The sequence below is a fragment of the Varroa destructor genome, unplaced genomic scaffold (assembly GCF_002443255.2).
Source record: "Varroa destructor unplaced genomic scaffold, Vdes_3.0 BEIS01000004.1, whole genome shotgun sequence".
NCBI lineage: Eukaryota > Metazoa > Arthropoda > Arachnida > Mesostigmata > Varroidae > Varroa > Varroa destructor.
The window spans coordinates 25,925,974-25,952,050 of NW_019211457.1; the positions used below are offsets into that span (position 1 = coordinate 25,925,974).

Here is a 26,077-nt window from a genome sequence, read left to right on the forward strand (position 1 = left end):
CAACTTCGCTACGAGAGGTTGTCATCTAGTGGTTGGCGGTAAATTGGCTGTCGACTAACTTACTTGGACACATATTATTACGTGTCCAGGTGTTTTTGCAAAATAAATCTCACATGCAATACAATCATATATAATGGCTACACACAAACAAGGGCCTTTGGCCTTGGTCGTGTTTTTATTCAGGTTATTTTAGGTTATCAATTAGAACAGCTTACGTGAGAAATCTGTCGCCTAGTTAGAAGGAGGTCATTAAGTACCCACTGCAAACATTATATTTCTGACCAGATACGTTGTAACGAAAATATCCGTTTGCGAAGTCTCTCATAGTATATGCATTAATATTAAAAATGTGTATATTCGAATTTGTAAAGACAATACATTTAGTGAAAATAGCTTCACGCTTGCTCTAGCTGCTATGTATACAGGATGGGGTAGAAGTTTGTTGAAAATTTACGTTTGTCTTACATCTTGCATATTACGTATACATAATTTATGTTGTACGTATATACAAGATACGTACAAGTGACCTTTATTTAACGCTGTGTCTACACTTTAAGACAAATAGCTATATGATCATCGACGCAAGACGTCTCTTCACCGCCTAAGGTCATTAGGTAAGTCACAAGTTATACCTTGGTTGTGATTAAAAAATTCTTCATTTTTGACTAGGTCCTGCGATTGGAGTCGTTATGTGTCAACCAGATGTCAGCAGCTTAATCGGGTCGTAGGTTTCTACATTTTCCGCCTGACGCCATACCGCTTTTGTAATAAAAAGACACTACGATCCAAAGGTATATACGGGAGGAGTTCCTGCAATTGCAAAAGTGAGACCGCCACGTTCAGGTGAGCTCATCAGCGTCGTCCGTCCCTTTTGTAACAAGTTTTGACATTACAAAGTAGCAATGCTCCAAGGAACGAATGCTCTTCGCGATATGTACAACCCATCCTCTGGGTCACGTTTCAATTTTCACACAAGATTTCCGCAACACTATTAACCTGCGCCTACGTGTCGCAATATACTAAATGGCTAGCACGAAACGAAGTACGTCTCTGCCTGGATTCGCACGTAGTCCGTAAGATAAAGATGCAAACAATACACTCACTAAGCTATCACGGGGACATGCCCTGTCGCCTGTTGACACTTGTTGAAACTTATGATATGTTCCAATCTGAAGCGTCTGTCGTGTTTCCCATGGTCCCATGTTTGTGCTTAGCTAACAGTTAGTGAACGTAAAGCCCAGCATGGCGACATGTTATCCCGCTTTATGCTCCAAAAGATGGTCTAAGTTACATTTTATCATAGAAATGTATCCAGTCACTGAAGTTAGATGGTACCTGCGCGTTCGATTTACCTGCTTGTTTGTCAAGGTAATGCACCTGCATAGAGATGGACGGAAAGCAAACGGTTGCTTACTATAAAAGATTTTCGACGAAATGTTAATGTACATTTACTGAACCGCCATGTTATAGACAGACACTATCGTAATATTAACTAACGGCATATCATTTCACCTCGGTACGCGTGTAGAGGTCGTGTCTAGTTTGTTTACTGCTATCGTTTAAATATCCTCGGTTCTCTTCAAATAACACTCTAGCTCGAGAAGAAACAGTTATTTTACGTGAGCCGTAATGAACTTGTTCAATGAATCAGTAAATTCCTATTTCGAACAGATACACCTGCGGGTGCATCTGTTCAGGCAAATGTTTTTGGTATTACCCGTTCATTGTAATCCTTTGCCTTATTTTCGCAGGCTTTCGTTCGTGCTTAAATAAGCGCATTGCATCCAGGTGTGCAAGATGGCGCGCCAGTAAAACAAGATTGATTAGTGTTTTGTTCGCAAGCGAGAGCGTCTCCGAATAGCCTATCGGTATGAAAAATAAGGAGCAGTGTCAATAATCAATCACTGATACGTAATAAACCTGGAAAGTCTGACGATTTCACTTTTGGATTCTGTTAGCTATTGGCTTACGAGATAATGGCTCGAGTTGATGATAATTCCAGACGGAAATATCTGTTAAAATGAACAAAAATACCTTGGAAGACCATTCAATATCTGTTAAATCGTGCTAACCTAGTCATTAGCTCCTTTGAGCTTTAGTAAGCGCTTGTAAAAAATCTTTAGTCATATTCAAATCAAGTCAAAATCTCGTTCTGATTCTTACATTTCAATAAAGAGTAAAGGTTCATTAAACGATACTTCCAGCATAATAAAGCAAAAACTAGAGAAAAAAAAAGGTCCATACACTTACCAATGTACTTTAGCTTGTTAAAAAAGGACTAGCTCTTTTTAAGCACTGTAAACGTATGGGCACATATGTATTCACCTGCGAAGAGATGGCACCAGGAGCAAATAGAAGGTCCATTGTCTGCTGAATCTCACTTCTCTGTGATTCCACCCGAAGTGCGAAATCCAATCCACCGGTTGACGTTAAGAATGTCCGACTCCACAAATTTATTGCTTGTGGAGCGGGACACTCTTACAAATGGATTGCGTGCCCTTCCCGCGCCCTGTCCTGCACGGGAAAGGCACGCAATCCGTTTGCCTCCTAGCAGCAGCAGCTAGGTTAACTCGTGATCGTTCGTCACCGAGCTCTTCCCAGGGGCGTAATCAGCTTTGTAAATCGTCGCCCCTTAGTTCCTTGTGGTCGTCATTCGTCCTGTAGCTACTGTGTCTGCCCGCTGTATTTTACCTAGAATAGTTTATTGCCCGTTTGTAAGCTTTTTTTCTACCTGCTGTCGAGCTGTGTGTGACGGGTTTCGCGGTATTAGAGAAGTACCACCAACTTACCCCTTGGTATTCCGCTGTAACCTTCTTTTCAATTCTTTGCAATAACGGTACGAACAAGCGTATGATATAACGTAAAAGCTTTAGGCTTCTTCTGTGTTAGCTTGATTTTTGTTACTATTTTTATATGGACTGCTTTGAACTGTTTAAATATGATGATGGCTTTATTTGTTGTTCTGCTCGGATAGCTTATTTGTGTGCAATTTTAGTATCCTTATTATTGGAACTATATAATCCATCCGTTAATTTTTATGAGCGTCTCAAGTTCACGGTTCCTCAACTTAGTTTTAGAACAGCGAAAAAAAATACTAAATTTGAAAACTATACGTCCGTTACACTAAAGGTTAAAGAAGAAAGCAATAAGGTTATTACCGTATACGAAAATACTAAGATCATTCCGATTGAACAAATAACATTTCAAAAAAGAGTTAAGGTACCTGTTTACAAAGAGCTCAGGCTCACCGATTGTGCCCTGCTTACTGGCACTATTAATCAAATAAGCCTATGATTGCAATAGTTTAAAAACTAGTTTTCGCTTCGGTATTTGTAATCAAATTTAGTATGGCCTCAAGCAGTTGGACAGTATTGCTTTTTACACGATGATCTACATTCGAAGGAGACTGGATCCCATTTTCCTCATGTCTACTTTTCCCGACTCTATGGTAGATTTCTATCTAATATAAATATGAGTTTTGAACAAAATTTTCCATTAAATATTTTTATGGCAACAATGGGGCGGTATTTGCCCCAAAAAATTTCAATCTAATAAGTTTTCGCAAGGGCAAGAATTCATATATCTGTACCATTCGCTACTTTATAAGGCTGTCTGTTAGTTGATTTTGCCAAGAAAATACGAGAGGGAAAAAAACTGTTACCACCTAAGCATATTTATAAAATAACTCGGCTGCCGGTTTTACGTTCACTTACTACTTCCGTAAACATCCGTTTGGGGTTCGATGAACAACCTTACTTCTAGTAAACTGTACTTCGATACCTGACAGGATTGATAAGTCTGTACATTATGTTCAGACGTCAGCTGTTTCTCTTGGCGCTTCCACGATGAAAAAATTTGCTAGGCATTGATAGATGACGGTAACTAGCTGACGGCTGGCTACGTGCAGTCTAATAATTAACTTCGCCCGAACGATGACGGTTTGGGATCTATATGAAAATACGTTATTCCTGCACTTCAGTAGGAACAAAGGCTAGCAATAGAATACTGATACTGTAGAACTTATACCATTGTATACTTTATATCGCTGGCCAGTGCTGCCAAATAAGCTGATTAGCTCTAATTCTTTGATATTTCTTCCATACGTACGTATTACAGTATATTCTCTTAGCATAAAAATACGCAAAAACACAATAACTGATACTGTAGACGTGATCGGTGGTCACATTCGTGTTTGCCAGTTTCGCAGATTTAGCTCAAATCTTCAAATAGTCAAAAAAAACTTGGAGGGCAAACCGCTCATGAGTAAACTATCTGAACATGTTTCATGGCAGGTCATAAGGGTCATGTCTCCTAAGTTCACCATAATAGGTCTTTGCCTTGTATTTGAATCTGCATCAAGCATAATCACCACTTTCCCATGTCTGAGAAATTCGCAGAACTGCTCCAGCAATATGACAATGCTTTGGAAGTTGTTAGTTAACACATCGCTCTTTTCATACTTGAGTTATCTATTTATATAGACCCTGGCCTATATGCTGGTAGGACTCTTATTTTTTTGGAGACATACAAAATGTATTTTTATGCTATCTTGCGCGCTGGGTTATCCGAGGCCACTTCCCCAAAACAGTCTATATGTCAACACCAATCGCGGGCTCATAAGCTTATACGATTACGACACGGAAATATGTACGACCGTTAATCCCCTATTATTTTTTTTTAATAAACAGTTCGTTTAGAACCGATGGAGTTTGCGCGTATGTTCCTAACCAAACGCATCGTCGCATGAATACACATTCAAATCGCGACATATGGCCTGTGAAAAATATAAGTGTATACATATATATACATAAAATCTTAAATATAAAAACATACGCACGCGCGCGCGCTTTGTGGTCATCAGGAAATGCCGTTAAAGCTGAAATTTGCGCTGGGAGCCAGCTGTCGGAAGCAGTATTCGATGGCAGTACATTCACCGAAGCAGTATTCGGAACACTGCGACGTCACTATACAACTTTATACGTCGCTACACCTTTAAATTGTAGCTATTTTCCTACTGCAATAACAGGCCAATTCGAATATTGCTTGAATTTATATCATTCGAGTCGAAAGTTCTAGTTTACGTAGTAGTTATTATAATATAATTGATGTTTTTTAAATTTATTGCTTCTCGTAAATACTCAGCAATAAGTAAAACAACAGCCTATCCAGTAGACCTTCACTGATTCCTCTTCGAAGCTTACAGGATCGACTTATTTAATCTTCTTTTGTCAATGCTACAAGATACAAGCACGAGTCTTCTTCAGGGACCAATTTGTTCAGTGTATTATGAGCAACCTATGAGGCATACATTGAGCTAGGTTAACTCAAGTTAATTCGCTACTTACCTCTACCCCTTTGGATTATATCAGACGTGTTAACGCTCCTACCACCGAAGCGAGGAAGAGATGATTGATTGGCAGGTTAAATCTAATTCTCCATCATTTACTTCTTTTATCCGCCAACACTTTCAAAGGGTGCGTGCCTAGATGATCAGCCGTGCGGCGTATCCACCAAGAAAGGCCAAGGCAGTAACCAAAACCAAAAGAAAAAAAGAACAAAACGAGAAAAATAAGTCTCTAACGCGAATTATAATTAGGCGCGATGTCAGAACAACAAGGGTCATGCTGGCCTCTTGAGTTGTTACATTACGACGACTATGTGAGGGAAAATAACATATGATGATTCATATCAGCATGTGCCCCTTGACTACCTCATCGATAGCGTGTTTCCCCTGTTCGTAAAGGAACACATTATAAAGTGATTTACTACATATTGTATGACCGAATACTGATCGCTTGTGGCCAATTGAGTTTATGCAAGTCATCGCCGATGGCAAATACTGTATCATACAGAAGATCTATCCACGATACAGCATTATGTAAGTGTATACCGAGGTACGCAAATAACTTATTCATATCATAAACAACTCACAAAGTTAGGCTATATATACATATAGTGGTTGAGTAAGAAATTTCAGAAAATGGGTGTCTTAATCTTATACACGCGTGATTCGGGAACGCCTTCAAACGCTTGAGCGGTTTCTGCATCATTGGAACTAGATTTTTATGCATTGATTTTGTTTTATTTATGCTTTTGGCATAGGATCTATAATTTGTGACGGAACACGGAAAATCAAATGCATTATGCTGCATATTAACGAGAGTTACCCTGTTCAATCGACTTAGGGATCGTAAATCGATTAGACGAGCAACATATAGCAGGAATCTATTATGCATGCTTCGAAAGAAAATCATACGTTTTTGTTTACTAAAGTGAAATTTTATTTTCCAGACACATAGATTCTTGCTCAATTTGGAATTTCGGAAAATCATTTTGTTTTTTTAAAAATTAAACAGCAAAGCAATCTAGACCGCTATCGTTTCTCTTTTTACCAGCCAGCTTTTTCGGTGCCCATCCGGTCACTTGAAAAAGACGAAGAAGCTGAGATAAATCAATTCTTCTTTCGATCAATGAACAATAACTGCAGCAGGCGAGAGGATACGCCTTTTTTGAGTCGTACTATGCTACAAACCAATTCAGGACGCAAGGCGCCAGATTGTTTTCCCACCTATAAAGAGCCCCCATCCTCGCTTGGGCATTCCGAGCCATTGAGCAACGAGAGCCGGGACGTTGCCATGGCCACCACTGATGAATCTCTGTCGGGAATGGTGAAAGCACATTGTGGACAGGCATGGATTAACTTCTAAAAAAACATCATTGGCCATGTGAAAGCTAAGGAAAACAAAGGACAGCAAGGTCGAGTGAAGGTCGAGGACACTATGACCCAAACATATTCTGCTATGAGTTATAGCGGAGAAAATAGTATACTAAGTAGTATGTGTAAGTGCGCTCCTGTTTATAATGTACGAGTCTCTAATCATACCATACATAATCACCATAGTTTCTAAGGAGACTGAGCTGTGTCCGAACTGGCACGAGGACCGGGGCAGACACCTAAAATTTCGTTGAGAACAAAGCTAAAATGGCGTCGACCGAGCTGTTACACAAACATTGGACTCTTCATTATTATAATAGCGATATGTAGCACAACTACACGGTTCAGCAAAGGAAATTGGGAACAAAATACCCAAATAGCTCGTCACTGTGGTAGAGAAGGATAACGCTTTCGTTTGTTAACATTTGGTTTATGTGTACCATATAAAGTATAGCTAACGAATTCATATTGTACAGAGACGCTGAAACATTCCGTATATTGTTAAGACGTGATAGCTGTGGGTTCAAAGATCTGTATGACGCATCTAACAGCGACGTAAAATCCAATGAAGTAAACAGCGTTCTTTTATTCACTTTTCTAGTGTGAAGGCGAGAGCAAGGCGAACATTTCAGAGCTTCAACAAGCAGCTAAATCTTCAATCAGTGGCTTCAACTTTGTCGAAGAACAATTTATAGTTGTGCTTATCTTAACGCGAACCTATATATTTTGATACATATCACCGTTTGTTGTCACAATTAAGTTTGCATTATCCAGCGAAATCTTTATTAGTGTTAGTAGCTCATATGATTCTAAGAGACCAAGCAAGCAAGCATTTGTTGTTTTGCAATAATATATAGTCGGGATGCTGTTTGTTTCCGAGCGGTTACGAATCTGAAACGCGAGACGTAGGATACGTCTCAGAAAGAAAAGAAATATATTTATTTACGTTTTTATTTAACTCAGCCACCTCAGGTATACTGAAGAACCTTTATAGGCTAAAGACATTATTAGGAAATACGCGCTATATACTGACTTCTACGGCAGAGAATCTAAATCGTACTGTGTCGTCGAACGAAACTTCATTTGCTGTCGCCTGATACGATAGCTCAACTTAACCTCATCAGTTCGCCTCGTTAACTTACGACGCCCATGACACAGCATGTCATTTCCACCTGATACAATTTGATCCATAACAAGATTAAGCAGCAGCCGTTTTTGGCAAGTTAGTCATAGGTACGTTCCGTAACGAACAATGATTCGGTGCTGCCGTAGGGCCATATATATATATATATATATATATATATATATATATATAGTGAGATCAGACAGAGCCGGTGCAATTTAACAAGAGAAAATGAAAAAAGCGGAGCTGTCTCAAGACAGTGAACGATCCTTTCAGACGCCTTTTCTCCGGTATAAAATATACGAATTTTGGTGCTCTGAAAACCTTAATACTAGCTCAGATAGGGAGAGATAAGGAATCGCAGTACTAGTATGGAATTATTTGCTATGCAACAACATGTAGAATCGGACGGTTGGATAGGTACCTGAACCAGCTACGGTCTCAGTTAGGATATCTTCCATATTATAAAACATTCATTCAAATACGATCGTAAAGCATTTGCAAGCTGACATGCATGGATTTCCAAGAACAATATAGATGTATATTCGATTCTACGTTGCACCGTAACTGTTTGTTGATACCTGAAAGTTTCCTGAGTGAAAAACTCAGTGTCATCGTTTGATTTGTCTGCTTGAAACAAAAAAGTACCCGTTGCAGATTCAATTGTTCTAGCGAGTCACCATCTTTCAGATGCCTGTCCGTGATACAGAAACTTCCATAACATGTTTATTTTAACCAAGAAAGAAGTAGTACGCTGCCGCTTACGAGGCAGCTCTTCATTCAACACCGTCCCCTACTTACCCATTCCACTAGTCAACGAATCCACGAGACTGAATTAAATCCAGTTTACCGCCGCCTGGATAGAGATGTTAAAGTTATACAGCAGTGTAATCAGCGGGGTTCATTTGCTTTCTTTAGAAAATCATTTTTGCAATTGCTTCACCCTGGCATTCACATCGACCCCCTCGTCGTTGAGGCTCCCTCGTTGGTCTCGTGATGTTAAGCCTGCTTAGTCCAACTCCGTATCTTGGACCGGATCGTCTTCGTCGTTCATTCCCAGCGACATATCACAGCATAAGGCAAATAAGCTGCGTTATCTATTGTTGCTCTAGTAGCTAGGGATTCTTTTTGTGCATGGAGTCATAAAAACCGCCGCTGGCACACTAATAACGGCAAGACGGTAGGCAAGCTGGCTAAACATCAAAACAATTGTATGTATTCGCAATGAGCGGCAACTATAGTGACACCGATAGGACGTGCTGCAGGCTCTGCCCCAGGCCTGCCTTACGCAGTTGTTCCGCAAACTGTATTTTATAATATGTAGTCCACGACGGGCCCGTTGTGCATCGTGTGCTCATTCCGTAAGCGGAGCTCGCTTGCGATAGTAAGCTAACGAGGCAAACAGCGGAGCTTCTATAAAACCAGGTGAGTACGAAACAATTCTTCGCAAAATGCTACACAGGATCTGTGCGCAATATCGTCTTCTTCTGTCTCCGGCATTTTCTATCTGCCTTCATTTTGCGTGCATTTTTCCGCTTTCGGGCCTCGACGTCGAAGGGCCCCATTCGCCAAGAGCGGTACAACCGTTCTCGTTTCTCCAGGATGCGTTGAAGATAAAAAAAATTAGATAGACGCATGAAGGACATAACCTGCGCACGTCAGATTCGCCTGCGTTGAGATACGAATTCGAGAAAACGACCGTGCTGTTAGTGATCATAACAACGGTGAAGGCTACCGGAACAGTCAGTTGAAGTTCATACTTTTTTATTGTTTACAAATTAAACACATATTTGTGTATCGATGCTTCCGTGTCTATACGAATTCGCTGGCTCGCATATCCCTACTTTCAACGAAACGACCTGAAATTACTCGACTACCTTCGTAGCTATCTTCCTGCTGTTTCCGGTAACAGCTTGGCTGGCTTTGTCTTCACTCATAGAACGCGTACGCTCGTCCTGGGCGTCCGATATATATTTGATGCGAATGTATTTAAGTTTAGTTGTAATATAACTATTTAAACAAATCATGGCTGCTCCTAGGAGCAGAATCTCGTACCGATGAACATCTGGACAAAAGGTTCCTGAACTATGCATGTTTTCGCAAGTAGTGGAAACTTTGATAGCATCTAATAGGTATCATTGACATATTCGACATATTGGCGAAGATTGACCGATTCAGCAGTATTGAAAACGGTCTCGTCGATAAACAACTTACTGAACACGTTATGACATTTCCGTGCATGTATATAAATCAGTGATTATCCGTTACGTAGTGAGCCAAACGTACGGCCCGATTAAGCATACTAAGCAATGCATATATCGTACTATAAATATTCGCCGTGTTTTTCTACATGCTTAGCTACTAGTTGAAGGGGGATTATATTCTTCCCTTCTGTTTTTACCTAAATAAGGTGATATCGTTTGTATGCATATCTCAGTGCTGTTTATCTCGATGGTCATGAATTGATTATTGAAGTTTCGCCGTTTTTTTATGGAGGTGCCCTATGCTAAAACGCCCGCACACATGTTGTCCAGAATTATAATCCTGTGACAAGTTTTCTACGTCATCGTAAGAATACTAGATTACATATCGCGTAGAGCACTTAACCAATGGGTTATTATGGCATTGATTGATTATAAAATACGGTATAGTTCCGATTACGTTCGCACTTTTGAGATAATGTAGTACCTAATTTGCAGTACGATTTAGGTGGATGTGGTAGAATACGTAGGTTGTCTTTAGTAGAACTAAGGCAGGATTTCCAATGCAAGGAACCTCGTGATTTTTGATGGCCTATATCTTGACGAGGACGAACTCGATCTTCTACATTAATCTTGGAAATTTTATACCAAAAGGCGTTAGAAAGTGCAATTCCTATACTATAATATGTACCGTATATGTATATTCCGTTAAAAGAGCAGAGATAGGCTCGTTATTGCAATAAAGAACGGATCTAGCTCTGCAATAGTAGGGCAAACAGGAGCACCCTGATTCTACTTCTATTTTCCTATAATACTATGTTATAAGGACACTACATGATATTATATATTAGCGTACAGAATGGCTGTGCGCGCTTCAGCCCGCTCTCTCTTGCAATAACTCATATATTCCTAAATGTGGACAGATTAAAATGATGATTTTTGAACTGTTAAAAAATTCTTGCCTAATATTTTTGCCTTGCCCTGTATATATTCTAGCAATATCGACGGAGCTGTGGCGCGTATCAGGGCCGGGCCTACGATAATCGGAACCCATAGAAATATGGATCAGAAGCACCTGTACATACAGCAAGCATAACCACACTCATACGGCCTTCAACCAATTTACAACTTTAACATTATTCGTAAAAACTGAAGCTATTAAACACATCACATAAAACATTTTGACGAAGTTGCAGCTTTCAACAGAGATTGTAAAAAAAAAAGGCAGAACTTCAATCCCAACAAGGACCTCGAAAATTTCGAATGCTTGCCTCGTTACGGTGCATAGAGTTCTATACTCGAATAATCCTTTAATACGTCAACAACAAATGGATACCGACATTACGTTCACGACACTCACTTATGGGGCTATCATCATATGAGCCCTAACTCGTACTCCAGCCGAAAGAAGCTCATCCAATGGATCTAGGAATTTGTCCAAGGCGACCGCGAGAGTATTTCTGTAGCCAACCCGATAGGCGACCGATGATCTACTAACTGCGAAAATATAGAGAATATCAGGTATAGGCTCTGTATGATAGCGCTATTTGAAGAGACAATATTCGAGAGCTTGTTCGTGCGCAATCTCATTCAGGCTGACCTGTATGCACAGGAATCCAGATCAGGTAAATCCATTTTCCAACAGACGTCCACACTGAGTTCTGCTGGAAGCAATATACTTTGCGCGCGGACTGGATATTTTCTGTTAGTATCATAAACATAACACATAAATCAGAGAAGATCACCTCTGCCGCTGTTGCCGCAGGTGCCGCGGTTGACATTGCAAAAAATTGCATCCAAGAAAATGTCAAAAATTGACGAGTTTAGCTCAGAACGAATGGGTCGTCTTTTTTTTTAAGCAGCGAAGCTCGTCTTTCCCTACCAGCTAAAAATACTTAGCTTCCGATTTCCCAGCAGCTGAGTGAACGATTAGCGGTTCAAATGTAAAATAGTAATCGTTAGTTGGATTCAGTTGATTAATAGGTGTTCTTGTTAAGGGGGCTTTTCGGTCGACGAAGGAAGGTTTCGCCTTTGTAACGTTTGGAAATAATTATCCTAGCAGTTCACCACTTCCATTCCATCGTTCTACATGTTTCCAGAAAACACGAAGCGGATTTTTGACTCTATCCAATCCTGCAGCTCACACAGCTTAGTAAGTAGCTATTTGACATTATACCCTTGAGGTTCTAAAGGCCATAACGTTTCAGCCCGTAGCGAAAGTTATTAAATCATAGAAGACATTGGGATTCGCTCACCTTCGGAAATCCAGTTTGAAACGTGAGGCGGGCCATGCTGTGCGGTGTTATCATTCGCCAAATAGCTTACTCCTTTATGCAAATAGAGTACGTGGCTGTCTTTGATTCTGTTGAAGCATCACCGTTCATATATGCCGTCAGTTCTACGGGGTGGTCCATATTGCGTCGGATAATTTATTTGAGATATTTTAGGTAAATAGCACAATATGAATCGTTTTTCTCCGACAGAGATCACACTCGGTAGCTCATAGGACGATTTTAATTAATCAAATAAGGCTAAGGACGAGGCTGTCAAAGACGAGCTATCCTTTCATCTAAAAAATCTACCCAGCAGTTCATTTCACGGTATGTGGCCAGAGCGCGGCAGGAGACACCTTTATCCTTAACCAGCGAAACAACCTTAGAGAATCGAAGGTTTCTGTCTTGCGTTTGAACTATGGATACACGTAAGTAAGCGTTTGAAGATCTGCTAGGTCCGTCCAAACGGCTCGTGTCGAGATGCCCGTTTTGGATGATACTTGAAGTAACGCTAAAAACAGCTGTACCCAGGTCTGAGAATCAGCAGTCGAAAGGAACGGTATCTAGTTTTCACTAAAGTTAGCCATATATATATATATGTATATATATATATATATATATATATATATATATGTATATACACGCAGGACGTCATACCTTTTTCTCGCGAATTTCCCAATGCAAAATGTTACTCCAACCGGTTCTAATTTTGTAACACAGACGCATATCTAATGGGCAGTTTTTATCCAGACGATCTATTAACAACGGCATAGTTTTGTTAATTATAAAGCACGTATATTCTTGCTAGAGTTCCGTGCCTTATTATCATGGCAGACGGGATACGTGTTTTTTTTTGGACATCTCGTTCAGTCACTGCTATCAGTACAAAGACAAACCAAAATAGAACGAAACCATGCTTTCGCTTTGGCCAAATTTCCACTTGATCAAACATACTTTGTGCACGTTCGAAAAAACTGCGTTACCCTTTTGAACGTCATATAATCATGATGGATTTTTTTGTACAGGTACAAGAGGCACGATGGCTGTTAATTTCGATGACGTGGTTGCCATAAAGGTAACTCTGTGCTATTGTAGACTAATGAAATCAATTGGTCCGCCTGATTTGATGGTCGGTTTCAGTTAAAACTAAATAGATCAATTGGCGAAGCAAAAGTTGCTGTTGTCGTACCTCGACAGCCTCGACCCCTTTAAAAAGCTCGGTGGCATGTTGCATATACGCTATTTAAAACTTGACACTTGAGTGAGCCTCGTATCTAGCATTGAACGTTGCATCTTCAGAGGTTATTCAGATGACGCTTCTGTCTACTAACAGCAAAAATGATTGTAAGGCAAATCAAATAGAAATAAAAACAAACAAAAGGCTACTGCGATAGTACCTGCGTACGAAGATTACGTTCGATAGACAGGTCGAATTCTAAATCACGTTACGAGCACAGCAAGAGCTGGCTATCGCGTTGGTTGCTCGACCCTCACAACGCTGTCGATACGAGACAGTACTGAACATTTTAGATTTTATGCCTCCCTGATTGTGCCCATTACAAATGTCCGTGTATCAAACAGATGGTGTTTTGTTTTAGTATGTACAAAATAGATTTGTGAAACGCATTTATCGAATGCAATATCCCTTGAGATCAAATCATCTGCCCCCACGTTGTTGAGCTCCAACGGGATCCTCGTACTCGAGATAGCATAACTTGATGGGACGGCTTTAAAGTTGACCTTTCAATTTAGCTAGCGAGCTAGGAACTATCGATATTATTATTTATCTCCTCGTTTAGCGCATGTCCCCGTCATATAGATAACCAACACTGTCACTTATAAGCCCTGTTTTTAGTTAAGTTAATGCTTCCACATTGTCACTTTAAAGGTCAGTGGCATAGTTTTGAACGGCTGTACACTTCGAACAGGAGATATATCAAGTGATAACTATATTTCCATTTTGTAGTTGTTGTATGCATAATTAACTACGCTAATTTTGTTAGCGCGTAAAGTTACATAAAATTGTGGACGACACTTAGTTTCTCAAACTTTTCTAAAGAAAAACACTGAAAAACTAGGCACGTAATTCATTACACTCTCAACCTTTGCCTCTTGTAAATATGGCGGCTTCAGCAAATATGATAATTATACATAGATATATTTATATCATTTATGCAGCTAATTAATATCGCAATATTATAACACCAATAGTATCGTAATGATGAGAGCGATTCGCAATAATATGGCCAAACAAAAGGAGACAAACTTTTAAACGATGTACCGAAAGTGTGTGCATTGCGGTATCGCGCTGCTTCGAAATGCATGAAAACGAGCGCCATCTGTCGGATCGAATAGTGCAGAATTTTATTCAGTCATGCAAAATTCATTCGGTACTTAAAGGGCATCACTGCACCCGCTACGTTTCCGACTTACTTGCAGAGAATCAAACCTTCCACTCGATGGGAACACGCAGCGACCCTCGAAAGGACCAAACTGTACGACGAAATCGCTATTATCCATCCTGTTCCTAACGTATCGTAAGGGGTATGCCAGTTTACTTAACGTCGTGCAACGTGCCTACTCTAGAAATATTATCACGAAACAATGTGCCGAGATCAGCCGGGTCGTCCGTTGATCAACTGATTGCCCCGTCGTATTCGAGGGACGTACGGTGGTGCCCGGATGTTACATTAAACGAAGAGGTTTTAGGGTGGCCTGATTGCATAGAATGAACTTTTTCAAGAAAGTATTCAGCCTACAGGCCGGGATCCAAACAGTATTGTCGGATATATACACAGTAAAAGGCTACAACAACAGGTTAATACGCGCCTTCTACATCTATCCGGTCCATATCTAATGGATTTGCCAACAAAGTTCGATTTTTTCCAGAGAGTGCAGGACTGCCACTGGAATCATCCGTACTACCCGTATTATCAAATATAAAAATGTCTATTTCTGTGAAAATTGTGTTGCGCCAACAAGTGGGCTGAACATGTCCTGCAATCAATACTATAAGCTTTTTTATAGAATAAGAAAACTTCTTACTTTTTCACTGCCCGCCCTGTACGCATCGATACCTATAAGGCAACGTTCCGCTATATAATATGTATGAACTTAGCCATTTTCTGCTTAAACGCAGACAAAAGTCGTCTTTTGGCAATAATGCTCCAGCTTACCGATGACGGTCGACCGCTACAAAATCCTCTTACCATGTATTGGATAGTGCGCCCTGTGTATTTTTACGTTGTGTGCTTACGTTACACACTCTACGTCGATCCAGTCCTACGTAAGTAATTTGTGGAGCAAAAATGAGAATCTCGTGCATTATTTAACGGGGGAAAATCGATCCTTGTGCCTTTCCTGTATCCGAAAAAGCTGCAATTCAGCCAGTTCCTAGCATTTGCCTTGGAAAGAAATAGGTCGACATCGGGGTGCTTTCTGGAAACGTATTCTATTGGATTATTCTTGTATGCAGTATCTACTCATCAGGTGGAAGAGGAGAGTGTGGGAATGGGGATCTATCAGAAGGACATTAGGGCAAACTTGACGGTGTCTGATTGGGCCAAAAAAGGTGAAAGGGAGTGAGAAGAACTGAGGTACAAAACTCTATGTTGGAGTCAAGTGTTCCCGTGAACTGTTTCGCAACGGCTGTCCGGCGACCCAATGAAATCGTATACTTAGAGTTGAGTTAGCGCTTCTTGTCTTCTCGAGAGGTCTGTTTTTGACGATTTCCCCTATCCGGCAGTTATACTATAGTATGGTTAGTGTTATTTGACTTTCAGTTACATTCATTTTTGCATTGTTAAGGTGATTTGGCTCAATATGTAACCCATTACAGGTAAAATGCAGCAAATAGAGGAGAAAGAAATCCGGTAAATAATGATACCGCAGCAGCTATACATTGGCAAATAGTAAGTGGGGCTACAATACATGACGACTTATGAAGCTCAACTAACAAATAATTCTGCAAGCTTCCGTTAAGATTGAACGAAGGTATTTGACAGAAAGCTCTCAGATCGCAAATGTCAACCGATAGATAAATACATCACTCACACGGGAATTTTGTAATAACTTTAAGTGGCCTAGAGCGTACGTCTGCTACAGTCATTTTGGCTTACGAAACTTCAGGGGATTGTTGTGCATTACATACTTCCCTGAAGAGATCGACTTCGATGAGGGAGAAGTAAACAGGGTGTCGCCCATCAACTCATCGCATGTTTGCGATGCGTAATATTTCGTTCAGGCACCGTGTTGCCATCAATTAATTAGGTTATTACGCTGTCTTAGAACATTTTAGTAACGAAATGATTCAGTATCTATTCGGAACGCAGGCCGCATAACACTGAGCACCGTCGAAGCCCCAATGTTTTGTCTTTCATAAAACATTTGATTTATAATACGTTACGTTCAAATTTTCAGTTACAATTACATTGTATGGCTTGTAAGTACCCTTCGTATACCAGTAACTAATTCCAGATAAGTTCATTTGGAATCAAGGTAGAGCCACATGTGACAAACGCTACATTTTTATTTTCGAGAAATAAATTCGTGTATAATAAGCTTCATAAAAATGCCTCCGGTCACCGTTAGTAAAAAATATTGTTATTATTAATTATAATTAGTTCGTTCTTCAGCGGTTGCATTGCTGGTGCCGTCACTATTCAAACCCGCAAGTTATCGTTTGTCGTCTGATCCGCATTACATACGTTAATAGTATAAATAATAAAACAAGATGTAGGAAAAGTAGGTGGCCAAATAGGAACAGGCAGGGATCAAGAGAAGCGTTGATATGCGGGTGATACTGATGATGTTGCTATCCCGTGCTACGAAGCCGTGCGAACGGCACTTACTGCTGCGGGTGCCAGTATTGATTGGTATCGTGTCGCAGCTGTACCTGCTGGTGATAGAAGGTTTCATCGATAAATCGACATTCTTCCTTTCATCTACTTCTACGAATTCTACTTTTTTCTACTTACTCGAAGCTTTTTTTGCTATCGGTCCTAACGTCGTTCGCAATTCTGTCCACGAGCACTCCCCGTCTTAATACACCCTGGTCCCGTCCGCTGGCACAAAAAATTTGCATAAAAAAAGTTCTGGGTCTACCCATTCAGAGCTTCACTACCTATCCCTGAGTTCTCTTGCTCCCTCGCAGCTATCCCCTTCTTATTGTGCCCTTTCTATTTTTTCATTGCGTTCGTGCCTCCCCTACACCTCGTATATCGCAAGTGTTGCACTTCCATAAAGTAGATCTTAGTGAACTTACTATTAGGTTTGCTGTTTGCAGGCGTTTGTCTATCCTATTTTTATTATGCCTCTAGCGTTCTCAGTGATGAGGGCAGCTGTAGATTTTTTCAATAGACGCGATGCTATACGGCAGGGGCGTGGCATATTGCGTATGTGCCGATGGTATCGATTATATGCGTCGATACATTTGTCCGTAGGTAGGGATCGAACGAATTATATGTGGCCTTTGAAAAAGTATCGCTCTTTGTTGTTGTAATGGGAGCATTCTTGTGAACAAATATTCGCTGAAGTCTGATCGAAAGTCTAAGTTCTGTTATTATCTATCAGGATCAGGACGCATTGAGGATTACAGTGAAAGTTTATTGCTTTAGTGCTAGATGAAACAGCAGCAAAGCTCGTATTATAAGCAGATCTGGCATAAGTCACATGCTCAGATCTTGGCATTGCGCGCAAAACAAGTTCTTTCGGAGATTTCTTACAAGAAGATATCTCTCGTTTAAAAAAAAAATGCTACCATATGTTAACGATGTTGAAGAGATACGTGAAGGTTGCGTGGTTGTAGGGCCAATAGCGTGCTTTATGGCTTCCGTATTAGTGAAACCCAATGAGATTCTAGAGCTGGAACCGATGAAGCATTCAAAGATGGGGGTTGTCCAAAGATCGAAACTTAAAAGCGGAAATTGCTTGTAACTAGAGACACTGAATAAGGGCATTCGTATAGCTAATACCATATACTTCCACGTGCTAATCTTGAAATTAATGAAGTTACTAATTCCGGAAGATAGTCATCCAAGAGAAATTATTTTGCCGAAAGACATTTAGCAGGTCAGAGGTTGTTGAGACCTTAAATAAATAGCATTTTCGCGGAAAAATCAGTATCCAACAATATCCACATAGTTGTTTTAGGTTACGTCATACGTTAGGTTAGATATGAAATTTTGACGTAAAATAATAGATGTTCTCGAACGTCTATTATTTAAGATGTATTTTGATACATAGGTGGCCAATCAACAATAATAGCTTATTGTTTATTCCTGTCTTTTCAAATCGTTAGTGAACCTCGAACGGTGACGATTTGTGTTCACTAAAGCATATAGAAACCAATATCGACACTGTATCAGAACTATCATTTACGCAGCAGTTAATGCTCTCTGGTGGAAAAAACAGTGTAAAATAAAGCGGCAAGCATCTACCAACATATGCTTGACATTATCGACACCCGATGTAGCCAAATAGAATCGAGTACTTACATTGCATTACAGATTTGTATTTGATTTCAAGTTAAGATAAACCTCTTTGCTCCCTCTTTGGCTTGTAACTGAAATGGAGCACTTCAAGATGGCGGCAAATTCTTCACTGTACGCCATTTTGAAGCGCTAAAATTTTATCAACGAACGTCTGACGTTGGCTAATGTAGAGTCATCTCGATCAACTTTCCATCATTTTACGATATGTATAGCAGTATGTACCTATAGCCGAAAAAAATTTCATCCCTTTAGGCCCACAGGCAGACCTCAAATAGAATGTTTTTTTCCTCTTTAACGTGGGAAAATTTGTTTATTCCATAATGAAATATTCAAAACTGAACTACACCCTCTATATTTCGAGAACTTATCTGCCGGAATAGGATCTTCAAAGGACACACTGTGCTAACAACGTTGTCATTACTCAAAACGTCATTATTATTATAACAACAGTATCAATGTAATTTTCTAGAACTATTGATGTCCAATTTACCGGCTGTGTATCTCATAAAAGATTCGAATTGGCTGCCTTATCTCCTTTAACACTTTATTTTTTAAATACTTAAACACACCGTATTTATAAAATTAGGTGTATGCGTATTTATAAAAGTAGGTGTATTAGGTCATGCTAAGAGGACACAAGCAATAGTTACAAGGCCTAGCTACAGAATATATATATAGATTGATCGCGGCTTTAACCTTTTATCTTACTTACGAGGTTACCACTCGGCGCATTCGCCCCATAGGGAACTATTGTGAGTATGTGAGATGCGGAACGCCTCCTTTTTACGTGCACACGTTTTCGTAATCACGTGCTCTGCATCAAACGATAGCTCTGAGTTTGTTATTTTCATAGCAACATTTAAAAATTAAGGCAGCCATGCCTAATTCCGCATACAGGTGCCTTGCCGTCCATTAGCATCGGGAATTACCCTATAGATACTCTTTATATGAATGTGCACTGTTCTGCGTACCTGTAAAGGCGTGGCCTATTTCCAATGCATTAAACGAACGTACATTTTTACTAAAGTAGTATGCAAACTAATTTAGATAAAAAAGAACAACTAGCTCTGCTTAGAACTTCTGTACATTTTTATACTTTTGATGGGCTCAAGGGTATTCCAATCTATGCTACTCGAATTTGTTTTTTTTACCGTTTTGTGCTATACGACTTCGGTGAAATTTATAAGTACAGATTACTTAAGCACGTGAAAATTCATCAAAGCGTAAAGCATTGCCTTGTGCGTTGAAGCACAGGGAAAAGAATCTAAGCAGACAGTTTTGCGAGCTAATTTTAGGGATACGATGTGGTCTAGATTCGGATCCGGGCGTAGATAGATTTCGCTTCGTGCTGGGAGCAACCCAGCCGTCTGATAGAATGCCTAACGGCGATACCTGACGCAAAGGTCGAAACATAGAGTATATCTAGTAGGACCATGTCCAATATCCATTTGATCTGAATGATATTATGTACGGCCAGAAATTCAACGCTATCTTGGAAGCTTTCTATAGATCTGAGGTATAAGGGCTTTCGAATCAATGCCACATATTTTAGCGTTTAGTATGTGTCTGATGAATTAATGTGTTTTGTCTTCTGCTGAAGGGTAGATCCAAGCCAAACGCATTGGAATATTAAGGGGAATACATAGCTTTGATAAGCGTGATGAAACTCGCAGGTAGACAGGCTAGTTGCATATCTAAGGTATACAACCTAAGGTGTAAATAAAATGGCTTCGGTAATCGATGTTATACCAATAACTTGATTCATTAGCACTCAGGAAGCTGCGTGCTTATTGAGGTCACAAAAGATCCTTGTGTGTAAGGCTTTAACCCCATGGTTGTAATAGATGGTACGAAATAAGGTGTATAAAGGGTGTGAGTACAATGATGTGATCATATCGATTCCAGTACGTGTTTTCTAGTGGTCGGAAGATTTTGATACATCCTCTATTAGTATCTACCCACCTTTATTGCCCGTTCCGTCCATACGCCCGTCCTCTGAAGCAGTGAGCAATTTTTCGTATTTAATCCTTGTCTATAATTATCGTTTTTCGAAAACCATTCTTCTAGAGACGTGTGAGACCCGCATCAAAGTTCAGTTTTCGTTGTGGCGCAATAGTTTAGCGCTATATTATATAGCTAGAAAAACTTGCGGAGTGGCAAAAGCAGCCCCCCTGTCAAACAAGGAATGATGCTCTAAATATTCTCTTTAAGGGCTACTGAATGTGTGCTCAGTGTACTTTCGGGCTGCCATTTTTCCTCTGCACGAACAAACACACATACATTTCCATAAGGCATCTGTTTTTTTTTTGTTTGCCAATCCGCACATCGGAATTACGTTCGACCCTGCAGTAGACGTCATACCTTGACAGAATACGAAATTTGTCTATGTCTGTGTTTATTTTCCAGCCTGTCTCTTTCTTGCGTAAAGTCCCAGTATGCATGCCGCTGGAAAACGAGGAAAACTTATGCGGAGGCCAGATACTTTCATCTTAAACTAATACTAAAGTAATGCATCAATAACAGGAAGACTGTGGGCGCGTGGAGTCTTATATTATTTTGCTATACTACATTATTATGCTAAATCTAGTGATGAACTGCGCGTTCCGCGCAAGAGATGTCTATAGATATCGTTGAGTAAACAAATCAAAAGAATATCTGTCCTGGCTTAAGATAATTTCTGTCGTTCTATGTACGATTGCTTATAGGCGAACAGCACCGACTAATAGGATAAATAGTCTGCTAAACAAAGCCCACATAGCATTACGAACAAAACACCCATCACAGCACATGTTTAACAATGACGAAAGAAAGATCCATACGATATTCTTTCGCCCAGATGCCACACCAGCGGAATTCATATATATATATATCTCATATATATATATATATATATATCTCATATATATATTTCATTTCATATAAGCCCTACATAAGAGACACAATAAATTAAAAATTACATCAAACGAATTGCTTGCCGCTTGTGGCACGCGTGGCAGGCCGTATAGGTGGAACGAAAAAGAAGCCTACAGTGGATTACTAAGAACCTCCTAGTTAAGCACAACGTTCAAGGCGTTATCTTTCTTATGAGTATTTATGTGTGAGTTGGATTGGCATACAACCATGTATACAGTTTGTTCTTGTCGAGCACCGAGGTCCACACTGTCGGCATGGTACGGGTGTGAACTATAGTTTTATTGTAAGCTTCTTTTACGAAAGCTTCTTTAAATACGAAACAGTCAAATTGGTTTGAGACTAAGGATCTGAGGTTTTCTAACAATGAGTCAATTAAGGCATCGGACCGTCATACGTAACGAGAAATCTTTGCTTTTGCCTATATTTTAGACTAGCAATATTATCAGTACAATAGAATAAGCGGTTATTTGTTTGTGATATTATTTTTAAATATTATGTAGAGTGCAGCATAGTAACAAAGGGTTTTACACTTCTAAAATGCAATACGCCTTTACGTGTTACAAATTTAATGTTTCAATGGTGGTTAATTGTCTTACGTATACCGCGGCCGTTACTGCGTATTAGATTATTCTACCCTACTTTAATATTTAAATTCGCAAAAGTCCAAATGAGCAGCACTATAAAGACTCACGAAGTTGTGGTTTCACTGCAGAATTAAAAACTGTCTCAAGGTCACCTTACGGAGTACAAGGCGAAAAATCTGACGTAGTCCTATCGAATGATAGCGTTTACATTTTCAAAAACCCGGGCCGCATACGTCGAGCCGTTCAAAAGCTATAACAACTCTACTCCCAAAAGGCTACAAGAGCGTTTATCTTGCAGAGTTCGTTCTGTTATGATCGAACTCGATTGTTATATCTACTATCTCTGATGAACTTCAGAAATTTTCCAGTTAAAGTTCCTGTTCATAGGTTACATGACGGTTCGAACAGACAGTACTTTCTAAAACTGGAAAATATGTAATGACGGTCTCTAAACTTACAACGGATTTTATTCGAAGTCTCGCTTCATTTATTATATATTCGTGCTCAGTCCCTATAGCGTTGTTTGATTGTTTAATCAATTTATTTATCTCGTCTTGCTGAAGTTTTTAGGTCTGACGAACTTGTTTAGTCAGTTTCTAAAAGCCTCTTTATTCAAATTGACTTTCTAACTTAATTTTTTTTATTGAAAATGATAGTCAAGTATTCTGACGGCGTAAGGCCTTTGTGGGAGGGCATTACACTTATGCTCTTGCGGCGGCTTTAAAGACTTTTGCAGTTAGTGATCTGATGTTGTAGTAGAAAAGGATGGACTTTCTGTATGGTAGCCTTATTTACAATTCTGCTCCGAAACCTATCATTACGACGAATTGGTTGTCGATCATCTTCTCCCTAACATCAAACCTAACATTTCAATCAAAATTTTGCTTGTTCCAATTTGCTGGTAGTAATCAAAGGCTTCGTAAATACAGGTACAATATTCGCATATCAAAGAAAACCATTCAAAATACTTTGTGTCATGTGTGTTATACGAGTCTTGTCGAGATTGGTTTTGATGTCTTGGTGAGAACTAGTTTCTGAGGTTTGTTAGGCGTCCTAAAGATGGTACTAGAGGACATGAGCGGCATGATACCTCTCACAGTTTTCCCCATCTTGAGCGCCTACATGTACCATTAGGCGCTGGGAAACCTGATTTTCTGCAGAATCTATATTACCGTAGATGCACGGCAAAACTAGCGATACCAAGTCCTGACCTTGGCCAGCCTAAACATAACATTATTTCTGGTCGCCGGGCCGAAGGCTGCCTTGAAGACGACTAACACGGCACGTAGCGCGACGTGACCAATGCTGTTTTGACGTCGGCCATCAGAAGCCTACAAGCCATTTTTCTAGAGCGTCACTTCCAAAACCCATGTTGCTCAGTTCTGATAGCGTTTATGCTTTCAAAGAAACTATTCAATCTTTTAGCCAGCATGCCGGAAAATGACTCATGCTAGACACTTTTCTTCGTTAATCTTCGCAATAAGGTCGGCGCGGTAGGGTCGTTTTTTCCTTTAAAGATCACTAACAGGGTAGCAACCCTGCGCATTTATTAAATAGTGCCACAGTGACGACGCATTTGAGATCCTTGTTGCTAACTGTATCTAAACTAGCAGCTTTCTTGTTGAGTATGCTTTCAAGGTGTTACATTAGTTCCCGCACTGTGAAACTTTGTTGAAGGATACCGCGTTGTACTAAGATTTCCTCTTCCTACGCTGCGACAACAAAAGGGTACCGCCCCGTGGTATCGTACCCATTGACGCAAATATTTCTGAGAAGTAATGTATTGCCGTATGCCGAAAAATTAATGGGACAAGCCGTTAAGCCACCGTGATGCATTCGCCGCCTAGGTAATCGACGTCCTGCATCGGAGATGAGACGTTCTTGACCGCTCAAAGTAATGTTACCTTTATGATGCATACATTTTTCGATGGATCATCCTAACAACGGAGGTAAAGGAATAGAACTCGGCCTAAACCTCGGCAGGGTTGTAAGTGCGGTTGAGCCACGGCCTATGCCTCCAAAAGTTGGAGGAACTGTACTGTAAACAAGAGAATCTCAAGCAGATGCTGCGGATAACTTTCGGCGTTCATCACGTCTGATACATGAAGAACTTGGTAAATGCATTTTAAACGGATATCTTCTGGCTCTCTGGATTTTTGTGCCTAACAGACGTTTCATCTCTCTGGCGATATTGTATATATTTTTTACCTTAATATAGACTACCTCACTTTTAAATCCACTCTCGACGATCGGGCGCTGTTATATAAAGAGCCGAAAAAATTTCATATTTGTTAACAGGTTTTTCCCGCCTGGACAAAGAGGGAGGCGGAGAACACATGTACGTCCGACTTGGGTCTGAAGGTAATTAACGTCTCCAAGAAACTGTACACTTTCGAAATATATCTGTCGTTTTTAGATTCTATGCCATAATAACTAACGCTTAAAAACACGACAATTGGCTCATCGATACTGTTAATATACTCCTCTGCTTTACATACGAGGCTGTCTATGTCCGTTTTTGGCCCACTATGAATAGCCACTAACATCAATCTGATATCTACATCAAGTACTCTAGCTCTATGTTCACAACTTCAAACCAAATATCCGCAAACTTGAACCGAACAATGACAATCAATGAATTAACGATTAAATAGGACATACAAATGAAATATAATTTTCACTATAACCAAACTGGTTATAATAGTGATCGTCGGATTACCGAGAAAAAAAATTACCGAAACATGTCGGGCAAAAACGATTTTAAAGATTTATATTTTTTCTTGATAGGATAGAAAAGCTGTATGTAATGTAAATGTAACATAAAAAAAGCTAGCAATATTCGGGTTTACTCTGCAGTTACATGACATAATTAATGCAACTATTTTGATTAGTATGGAATGCTTCCAAAAAAAATAGGTCTTACATCGTGTAACGAGGATTGTAATTGGTCCGTCCTTTCGAGTGTCAAGGCAATCGAAAGAACCTCACTAATACGCCCAATTTTAGTGGAAAAAAATAAAATTTCCCAATGTACTTGGACGGTTTGAACTCGAATCGGATTTGTCTATAGTATTCGTTTTAACAGGGACTTATAACGAACTACCTAAGGCCCTACGTCGATCGAAGCAGACCTTTCTACGGAGCTACGTAAAGCTGACAAGAACGTTCTCTTATGACGGAACGACGATGTATAGAAGTGAACGCGCAGATTCACTTTCAGTGCTCGGTGCCTTCCATACGTCTCTGTGAAAATTCACGGATCCAGTGGATACTTACCGTTTTGTCACATCTATAGATGAAAAAAAAAAAAAAGTATAATTTAGTTCAAAAAACATTTTTTAGATTATGAATTGATGTGGTATATGCATCAAGTAATGAATGTCTATAGTTTGTGATTATTATATGACAGAACTAGATAAGAAACACTTGTGTTTCTTGTGAAGTGCTTGAAAAATTAGGTAGCATAACGAATAGATGAACTTAAAATCGCTAAAATTAAACGCAAAAAACAAGGAAAAATGCCAAATATATAAATAACGCTTCCATACATGTGCTAGCCTGGAGAAGGAAAACAGGTAGGTTAGTAAAGGACCAGCGCCCCAACACCAAAACTGAAGTGCCGTTACTGAAATCGATCCTTTTCTACAGGATGACTTCGAACGTGAATCTCCTTGCTGAGAACATACGGTTACTCTAACTGACAGTACCGTCTTGAGTGCGTTCTGAGATGAAGTTAATTATGCCTCATGTGGAGTATCTCACCATTTTCTGTGTGTC

General features: G+C 39.8%; 1 long non-coding RNA gene across 7 annotated transcripts in view; it reads right to left on the reverse strand.

Annotated features, from left to right (window-relative positions):
- Nucleotides 1-26,077, reverse strand: part of LOC111249594 (uncharacterized) — an 83,086-nt gene that overhangs the window by 4,291 nt on the left and 52,718 nt on the right. For 2 of the 7 annotated variants that reach the window (XR_015326529.1, XR_002672994.2), the window contains 3 exons: nucleotides 5,346-5,482; nucleotides 2,326-2,691; nucleotides 633-810 (listed from right to left, as the gene is read on the reverse strand). This is a non-coding gene — a long non-coding RNA (uncharacterized LOC111249594). Of the gene's footprint in view, nucleotides 1-632; nucleotides 811-1,352; nucleotides 1,378-2,325; nucleotides 2,692-5,345; nucleotides 5,483-12,294; nucleotides 12,402-12,969; nucleotides 12,991-25,576; nucleotides 25,590-26,077 lie in introns of those variants that run through there. The other 5 variants (XR_015326530.1, XR_015326532.1, XR_015326531.1 and 2 more) reach the window with 5 other exon arrangements.